Below are 9,806 nucleotides of genomic sequence, written 5' to 3'. Positions count from 1 at the left end.
GTATTTATTCTGTAGTTTATGCTTCTTGCGTTGACTTCTAAGGCCCTAACTCTTCGATCTGGTGGAGCAACGCCTCAGAGTTAAGTCTAGGATGCCCGTAATGTCGATATGATCATTACGTTCGCACTGGTTGCAATTAGTCATGCTATACGATGGAAAAACTGTGCATTTTTATTGTATTTTGTGCTTCTGGCGTTGACATCTAAGGCCCTAACTATTCGATCTGGTGGAGCAACGCCCTAGGGTGAAGCCTAGGTTGGCCGGAATGTAGAAATGTCCATAACTTTCACACTGGTTGCAATTATTCGTTTTATACGATTGAAAAGCTGTTGTATTTATATTGTATTTTATGCTTCGGGCGACGACTTCTAAGGCCCTAGCTATTCGATCTGGTGGAGCAACGCCCTAGAGTGAAACCTAGGTTACCCGGAACGTAGAAATGACCAGTACTTTCACACTGGTTGCAATTACTCCTGATATACGATGGAAAAACTGTTGCACCTTTATTGTATTTTATGCATCTCGCGTTGACATCTAAGGCCCTAACTATTCCATCTGGTGGAACAACGCCCTAGGGTGAAGCCTAGGTTGCCCGGAACGTGGAAATGACCATAACTTTCACACTGGTTGCTATTATTCGTTTTATACGATGGAAAATCCGTTATATTTATACTGTATTTTATGCTTCTGGCGTTGACTTCTGAGGCCGTTGCTATTCGATGTGGTGGAAGAACGCCATAGAGTGAAGCCTAGGTAGCCCGGAACGTAGAAATGACCATAACTTTTACACAGGCAGCAATTATTCGTTTTATACAATGGAAAAACCGTTCTATTTATTTTGTATTTTATGCTTCGGGCGTTGACTTCTAAGGCCCTAACTATTCGATCTGGTGGAGCAACGCCCTCGAGTGAAGCCTAGGTTGCTCGGAACGTAGAAACGACCATTACCTTCACACTCTTTGCAATTATTCATTTTATACGATGGCAAAGCTGTTGTATTTATATTGTATTTAATGCTTCCGGCGATAACTACTAAGGCCGTAGCTATCAGATGTGGAGCAGCAACGCCCTAGTATGACGCGTAGGTTGCCCGGAACGTAGAAATCACCATTACCTTCACAATGTTCGCAATCATTCATTTTATACGATGGAAAAACTGTTGTACTTAAATTGTATTTTATGCTTCGGGCGTTGACTTCTAAGGCACTAACCAATCGATTTGGTGGAGCAACGCCCTACAGTGAAGCCTAGGTTGCCCGGAACGTAGATATGTCCATAACCATCACACAGGTTGCAATTATTCGTTTTATACGATGGAAAGACTGTTGTATTTATTCTGTAGTTTATGCTTCTTGCGTTGACTTCTAAGGCCCTAACTCTTCGATCTGGTGGAGCAACGCCTCAGAGTTAAGTCTAGGATGCCCGAAATGTCGATATGATCATTACTTTCGCACTGGTTGCAATTAGTCATGCTATACGATGGAAAAACTGCTGCATTTTTATTGTATTTTGTGCTTCTGGCGTTGACATCTAAGGCCCTAACTATTCGATCTGGTGGAGCAACGCCCTAGAGTGCAGCCTAGATTGCCCGGAACGTAGAAATGACCATAACTTTCACACTGGTTGCAATTATTCGTTTTATATGGTGGAAAAACTGTAGTATTTATATTGTATTTTATGCTTCTGGCGTTGACTTCTAAGGCCCTAACGATTCGATCAGGTGGTGCAACGCCCTAGAGTGAAGTCTAGGTTGCTCGAAATGTAGAAATGACCATAAATTTCACACTGGTTGCAAGTATTCGTTTTATACGATGGAAAAGCTGTTGTATTTATATCGTATTTTATGATTCTGGCGTTGACTTCTTAGGCCCTAACTATTCCATCTGGTGGAACAACGCCCTAGGGTGAAGCCTAGGTTGCCCGGACCGTAGAAATGACCATAACTTTCACACTGGTTGCTATTATTCGTTTTATACGATGGAAAATCCGTTATATTTATACTGTATTTTATGCTTCTGGCGTTGACTTCTGAGGCCGTTGCTATTCGATGTGGTGGAAGAACGCCATAGAGTGAAGCCTAGGTAGCCCGGAACGTAGAAATGACCATAACTTTTACACTGGCAGCAATTATTCGTTTTATACAATGGAAAAACCGTTCTATTTATTTTGTATTTTATGCTTCGGGCGTTGACTTCTAATGCCCTATCTGTTTGATCTGGTGGAGCATCGCCGTAGAGTGAAGCCTAGGTTGCCCGGAACGTAGAAATGACCATAACTTTCACACTGGTTGCTATTATTCGTTTTATACGATGGAAAAACTGTTATATTTATATTGTATTTAAGCTTCTGGCGTTGACTTCTGAGGCCGTTGCTATTCGATGTGGTGGAAGAACGCCATAGAGTGAAGCCTAGGTAGCCCGGATCGTAGAAATGTCCATATCTTTCACACTGTTTGCAATTTTTCGTTTTGTACGATTAAGAAACTGTTTTATTTATTTTGTATTTTATGCTTCGGGCGTTGACTTCTAAGGCCCCAACTGTTTGATCTGGTGGAGCAACGCCATAGAGTGAAGCCTAGGTAGCCCGGAACGTAGAAATGTCCATATCTTTCACACGGGTTGCAATTATTCCTGTTATAGGATGGAAAGACTGTTGTATTTTTATTGTATTTTATACTTCAGGCGTTGACTTCTGAGGCCGTATCTATCCGATGTGGTGGAAGAACGCCATACAGTTAAGCCTAGGTTGCCCGGAACGTAGAAATGACCATAACTTTCACACTGGTTGCAATTATTTGTTTTATACGATGGAAAAGCTGTTGTATTTATATCGTATTTTATGCTTCGGGCGCTGACTTCTAAGGCCCTAACTGTTTGATCTGGTGGAGCAACGACCTAGAGTGAAGCCTAGGTTGCCCGGAACGTAGAAATGTCCATATCTTTCACACGGGTTGCAATTATTCCTGTTATAGGATGGAAAGACTGTTGTGTTTTTACTGTATTTTATACTTCAGGCGTTGACTTCTGAGGCCGTATCTATCCGATGTGGTGGAAGAACGCCATACAGTGAAGCCTAGGTTGCCCGGAACGTAGAAATGACCATAACTTTCACACTGGTTGCTATTATTCGTTTTATACGATGGAAAAGCCGTTATATTTATATTGTATTTTATGCTTCTGGCGTTGACTTCTGAGGCCGTTGCTATTCGATGTGGTGGAAGAACGCCATAGAGTGAAGCCTAGGTAGCCCGGAACGTATAAATGTCCATATCTTTCACACTGTTTGTAATTATTCATTTTATACGAAGGCAAAGCTGTTGTATTTATATTGTATTTTATGCTTCTGGCGTTGACTTCTTTGGCCCTAACTATTCGATCAGGTGGAACAACGCCCTAGAGTAAAGCCCAGGTTGCGCGGAACGTAGAAATGACCATAACTTTCACACTGGTAGCAATTATTCGTTTTATACAATGGAAAAACTGTTCTATTTATTTTGTATTTAATGCTTCGGGCGCTGACTTCTAAGGCCCCAACTGTTTGATCTGGTGGAGCAACGCCATAGAGTGAAGCCTAGGTAGCCCGGAACGTAGAAATGTCCATATCTTTCACACGGGTTGCAATTATTCCTGTTATAGGATGGAAAGACTGTTGTATTTTTATTGTATTTTATACTTCAGGCGTTGACTTCTGAGGCCGTATCTATCCGATGTGGTGGAAGAACGCCATACAGTGAAGCCTAGGTTGCCCGGAACGTAGAAATGTCCATATCTTCCACACTGGTTGCAATTATTCCTCTTATACGATGGAAAAACTGTTGCACCTTTTTTGCATTTTATGCTTCTGGCGTTGACTTCTTTGGCCCTAACTATTCGATCTGGTGGAGCAACGCCCTCGAGTGAAGCCTAGGTTGCTCGGAACGTAGAAACGACCATTACCTTCACACTCTTTGCAATTATTCATTTTATACGATGGCAAAGCTGTTGTATTTATATTGTATTTTATGCTTCCGGCGATAACTACTAAGGCCGTAGCTATCAGATGTGGAGCAGCAACGCCCTAGTATGACGCGTAGGTTGCCCGGAACGTAGAGATCACCATTACCTTCACAATGTTCGCAATCATTCATTTTATACGATGGAAAAACTGTTGTACTTAAATTGTATTTTATGCTTCGGGCGTTGACTTCTAAGGCACTAACCATTCGATTTGGTGGATCAACGCCCTACAGTGAAGCCTAGGTTGCCCGGAACGTAGATATGTCCATGACCATCACACAGGTTGCAATTATTCGTTTTATACGATGGAAAGACTGTTGTATTTATTCTGTAGTTTATGCTTCTTGCGTTGACTTCTAAGGCCCTAACTCTTCGATCTGGTGGAGCAACGCCTCAGAGTTAAGTCTAGGATGCCCGAAATGTCGATATGATCATTACGTTCGCACTGGTTGCAATTAGTCATGCTATACGATGGAAAAACTGTGCATTTTTATTGTATTTTGTGCTTCTGGCGTTGACATCTAAGGCCCTAACTATTCGATCTGGTGGAGCAACGCCCTAGGGTGAAGCCTAGGTTGGCCGGAATGTAGAAATGTCCATAACTTTCACACTGGTTGCAATTATTCGTTTTATACGATTGAAAAGCCGTTGTATTTATATTGTATTTTATGCTTCGGGCAACGACTTCTAAGGCCCTAGCAATTCGATCTGGTGGAGCAACGCCCTAGAGTGAAACCTAGGTTACCCGGAACGTAGAAATGACCATAACTTTCACACTGGTTGCAATTATTCGTTTTATACGATGGAAAAACTGTTGCATCTTTATCGTATTTTGTGCTTCTGGCGTTGACTTCTTAGGCCGTAACTATTCGATCTGGTGGAGCACCGACCTGGAGTGAAACCTAGGTTGCCCGGAACGTAGAAATGACCACTACTATCACACTGGTTGCAAATTATTCCTGCTATGCGATGGAAAAACTGTTGTATTTTTATTGCATTTTATGCTTCGGGCATTGACTTCTAAGGCCCTAACTATTCAGTCTGTTGGAGCAACGCCCTAGGGTGAAGCCTAGGTTGCCCGGAACGTAGAAATGACCATAACTTTCACACTGGCTGCAATTATTCGTTTTATACGATGGAAAAGCTGTTGTATTTATTTTGTATTTTATGCTTCGGGCGTTGACTTCTAATGCCCTATCTGTTTGATCTGGTGGAGCATCGCCGTAGAGTGAAGCCTAGGTTGCCCGGAACGTAGAAATGACCATAACTTTCACACTGGTTGCTATTATTCGTTTTATACGATGGAAAAACTGTTATATTTATATTGTATTTAAGCTTCTGGCGTTGACTTCTGAGGCCGTTGCTATTCGATGTGGTGGAAGAACGCCATAGAGTGAAGCCTAGGTAGCCCGGATCGTAGAAATGTCCATATCTTTCACACTGTTTGCAATTTTTCGTTTTGTACGATTAAGAAACTGTTTTATTTATTTTGTATTTTATGCTTCGGGCGTTGACTTCTAAGGCCCCAACTGTTTGATCTGGTGGAGCAACGCCATAGAGTGAAGCCTAGGTAGCCCGGAACGTAGAAATGTCCATATCTTTCACACGGGTTGCAATTATTCCTGTTATAGGATGGTAAGACTGTTGTATTTTTATTGTATTTTATACTTCAGGCGTTGACTTCTGAGGCCGTATCTATCCGATGTGGTGGAAGAACGCCATACAGTTAAGCCTAGGTTGCCCGGAACGTAGAAATGACCATAACTTTCACACTGGTTGCAATTATTTGTTTTATACGATGGAAAAGCTGTTGTATTTATATCGTATTTTATGCTTCGGGCGCTGACTTCTAAGGCCCTAACTGTTTGATCTGGTGGAGCAACGACCTAGAGTGAAGCCTAGGTTGCCCGGAACGTAGAAATGTCCATATCTTTCACACGGGTTGCAATTATTCCTGTTATAGGATGGAAAGACTGTTGTATTTTTACTGTATTTTATACTTCAGGCGTTGACTTCTGAGGCCGTATCTATCCGATGTGGTGGAAGAACGCCATACAGTGAAGCCTAGGTTGCCCGGAACGTAGAAATGACCATAACTTTCACACTGGTTGCTATTATTCGTTTTATACGATGGAAAAGCCGTTATATTTATATTGTATTTTATGCTTCTGGCGTTGACTTCTGAGGCCGTTGCTATTCGATGTGGTGGAAGAACGCCATAGAGTGAAGCCTAGGTAGCCCGGAACGTATAAATGTCCATATCTTTCACACTGTTTGTAATTATTCATTTTATACGAAGGCAAAGCTGTTGTATTTATATTGTATTTTATGCTTCTGGCGTTGACTTCTTTGGCCCTAACTATTCGATCAGGTGGAACAACGCCCTAGAGTAAAGCCCAGGTTGCACGGAACGTAGAAATGACCATAACTTTCACACTGGTAGCAATTATTCGTTTTATACAATGGAAAAACTGTTCTATTTATTTTGTATTTAATGCTTCGGGCGCTGACTTCTAAGGCCCCAACTGTTTGATCTGGTGGAGCAACGCCATAGAGTGAAGCCTAGGTAGCCCGGAACGTAGAAATGTCCATATCTTTCACACGGGTTGCAATTATTCCTGTTATAGGATGGAAAGACTGTTGTATTTTTATTGTATTTTATACTTCAGGCGTTGACTTCTGAGGCCGTATCTATCCGATGTGGTGGAAGAACGCCATACAGTGAAGCCTAGGTTGCCCGGAACGTAGAAATGTCCATATCTTTCACACTGGTTGCAATTATTCCTCTTATACGATGGAAAAACTGTTGCACCTTTTTTGCATTTTATGCTTCGGGCGCTGACTTCTAAGGCCCTAACTATTCGATCTGGTGGAGCAACGCCCTAGAGTGAAGCCTAGGTTACCCGGAACGTAGAAATGACCATTACTTCCACACTGTTTGCAATTATTCGTTTTATACGATGGAAAAGCTGTTGTACTTATATCGTATTTTATGCTTCTGGCGTTGACTTCTAAGGCCATAACTATTCGATCTGGTGGAGCAACGCCCTCGAGTGAAGCCTAGGTTGCTCGGAACGTAGAAACGACCATTACCTTCACACTCTTTGCAATTATTCATTTTATACGATGGCAAAGCTGTTGTATTTATATTGTATTTTATGCTTCCGGCGATAACTACTAAGGCCGTAGCTATCAGATGTGGAGCAGCAACGCCCTAGTATGACGCGTAGGTTGCCCGGAAAGTAGAAATCACCATTACCTTCACAATGTTCGCAATCATTCATTTTATACGATGGAAAAACTGTTGTACTTAAATTGTATTTTATGCTTCGGGCGTTGACTTCTAAGGCACTAACCATTCGATTTGGTGGAGCAACGCCCTACAGTGAAGCCTAGGTTGCCCGGAACGTAGATATGTCCATAACCATCACACAGGTTGCAATTATTCGTTTTATACGATCGAAAGACTGTTGTATTTATTCTGTAGTTTATGCTTCTTGCGTTGACTTCTAAGGCCCTAACTCTTCGATCTGGTGGAGCAACGCCTCAGAGTTAAGTCTAGGATGCCCGAAATGTCGATATGATCATTACTTTCGCACTGGTTGCAATTAGTCATGCTATACGATGGAAAAACTGCTGCATTTTTATTGTATTTTGTGCTTCTGGCGTTGACATCTAAGGCCCTAACTATTCGATCTGGTGGAGCAACGCCCTAGGGTGAAGCCTAGGTTGGACGGAATGTAGAAATGTCCATAACTTTTACACTGGTTGCAATTATTCGTTTTATACGATTGAAAAGCTGTTGTATTTATATTGTATTTTATGCTTCGGGCGATGACTTCTAAGGCCCTAGCTATTCGATCTGGTGGAGCAACGCCCTAGAGTGAAACCTAGGTTACCCGGAACGTAGAAATGACCAGTACTTTCACACTGGTTGCAATTATTCCTGATATACGATGGAAAAACTGTTGCACCTTTATTGTATTTTATGCATCTCGCGTTGACATCTAAGGCCCTAACTATTCGATCTGGTGGAGCAACGCCCTAGGGTGAAGCCTAGGTTGGCCGGAATTTAGAAATGTCCATAACTTTCACACTGGTTGCAATTATTCGTTTTATACGATTGAAAAGCTGTTGTATTTGTATTGTATTTTATGCTTCTGGCGTTGACTTCTTAGGCCCTAACTATTCCCTCTGGTGGATCAACACGCTAGAGTGAAACCTGCGTTGCCCGGAACGTAGAAATGACCATTCCTTTCACACTGGTTGCAATTATTCCTGTTATACTATGGAAAAACTGTTGTATTTTAATTGTATTTTATGCTTTTAGCAATGAATTCTAAGTCCCCAGCTATTCGCTCTGGTGGAACAACGCCCTAGAGTGACATCTAGCTTGCTCGGAACGTTGGAATGACCATAACTTTCACACTGGTTGCTATTATTCGTTTTATACGGTGGAAAAACTGTTATATTTATATTGTATTTAAGCTTCTGGCGTTGACTTCTGAGGCCGTTGCTATTCGATGTGGTGGAAGAACGCCATAGAGTGAAGCCTAGGTAGCCCGGATCGTAGAAATGTCCATATCTTTCACACTGTTTGCAAGTTTTCGTTTTGTACGATTAAAAAACTGTTTTATTTACTTTGTATTTTATGCTTCGGGCGTTGACTTCTAAGGCCCTAACTATTCGATCTGGTGGAGCAACGCCATAGAGTGCAGCCTAGATTGCCCGGAACGTAGAAATGACCATAACTTTCACACTGGTTGCAATTATTCGTTTTATATGGTGGAAAAACTGTTGTATTTATATTGTATTTTATGCTTCTGGCGTTGACTTCTAAGGCCCTAACGATTCGATCAGGTGGTGCAACGCCCTAGAGTGAAGTCTAGGTTGCTCGAAATGTAGAAATGACCATAACTTTCACACTGGTTGCAAGTATTCGTTTTACACGATGGAAAAGCTGTTGTATTTATATCGTATTTTATGTTTCTGGCGTTGACTTCTAAGGACCTAACTATTCGGTCTGGTGGAGCAACGCCCTAGAGTGAAGCCTAGGTTGCTCGGAATGTAGAAATGACCATAACTTTCACACTGGTTGCAATTATTCGTTTTATACGATGGAAAAACTGTTGCATCTTTATCGTATTTTGTGCTTCTGGCGTTGACTTCTTAGGCCGTAACTATTCGATCTGGTGGAGCACCGCCCTGGAGTGAAACCTAGGTTGCCCGGAACGTAGAAATGACCACTACTATCACACTGGTTGCTATTATTCGTTTTATACGATGGAAAAACTGTTATATTTATATTGTATTTAAGCTTCTGGCGTTGACTTCTGAGGCCGTTGCTATTCGATGTGGTGGAAGAACGACATAGAGTGAAGCCTAGGTAGCCCGGATCGTGGAAATGTCCATATCTTTCACACTGTTTGCAAGTTTTCGTTTTGTACGATTAAAAAACTGTTTTATTTACTTTGTATTTTATGCTTCGGGCGTTGACTTCTAAGGCCCTAACTATTCGATCTGGTGGAGCAACGCCCTAGAGTGCAGCCTAGATTGCCCGGAACGTAGAAATGACCATAACATTCACACTGGTTGCAATTATTCGTTTTATATGGTGGAAAAACTGTTGTATTTATATTGTATTTTATGCTTCTGGCGTTGACTTCTAAGGCCCTAACGATTCGATCAGGTGGAACAACGCCCTAGAGTAAAGCCCAGGTTGCCCGGAACGTAGAAATGACCATAACTTTTACACCTGCAGCAATTATTCGTTTTATACAATGGAAAAACTGTTCCAATTATTTTGTATTT

The sequence above is a fragment of the Calliopsis andreniformis genome, unplaced genomic scaffold (genome assembly GCF_051401765.1).
Source record: "Calliopsis andreniformis isolate RMS-2024a unplaced genomic scaffold, iyCalAndr_principal scaffold0025, whole genome shotgun sequence".
Lineage (NCBI taxonomy): Eukaryota > Metazoa > Arthropoda > Insecta > Hymenoptera > Andrenidae > Calliopsis > Calliopsis andreniformis.
The sequence above is the reverse complement of the archived record's forward strand: the minus strand, read 5'-3'. Positions refer to the sequence as shown.